This window comes from Eimeria tenella, genomic scaffold (assembly GCF_000499545.2).
Source record: "Eimeria tenella Houghton genomic scaffold, Eth_scaff4225, whole genome shotgun sequence".
Lineage (NCBI taxonomy): Eukaryota > Apicomplexa > Conoidasida > Eucoccidiorida > Eimeriidae > Eimeria > Eimeria tenella.
The window spans coordinates 1-454 of record NW_013543358.1 but is presented as its reverse complement, the minus strand read 5'-3'; positions in this window follow the sequence as shown (position 1 = coordinate 454).

The window sequence follows — 454 nt, the reverse complement described above, 5'->3', positions numbered from 1 at the left end:
AGAGGGGCCTCCCCCACTTGGGCCAGAGGGGCCTCCGCCACTTGGACCAGAGGGGCCCCCACCACCTGGTCTTGATGGGCTTCCTCCACTTGGTCCAGAGGGACGCCCACCACTTGGGCCAGACGGGCCGCCTGCACTTGGACCAGAGGGTCCCCCGCTGCTTGGTCCAGAGGGGCTCCCACCACCTGGTCTCGAAGGGTTCCCACCACTTGGGCCGGATGGGCGGCCACCTCCTGGACCAGAGGGGCCTCCACCACTTGGGCCAGAGGGGATCACACCACCGGGTCTTGAAGGGCCCTCACTACTTGGGCCAGAGGGGCCTCCACCGCTTGGTCCTGATGGGCCCCCACCACTTGGGCCAGAGGGTCCCCCAGCTCCTGGTCCAGAGGGCCTCCCACCTCCTGGAGTAGAAGGACTGCCGCCACTTGGTCCCGAGGGGCCTAGATCGGAAGAG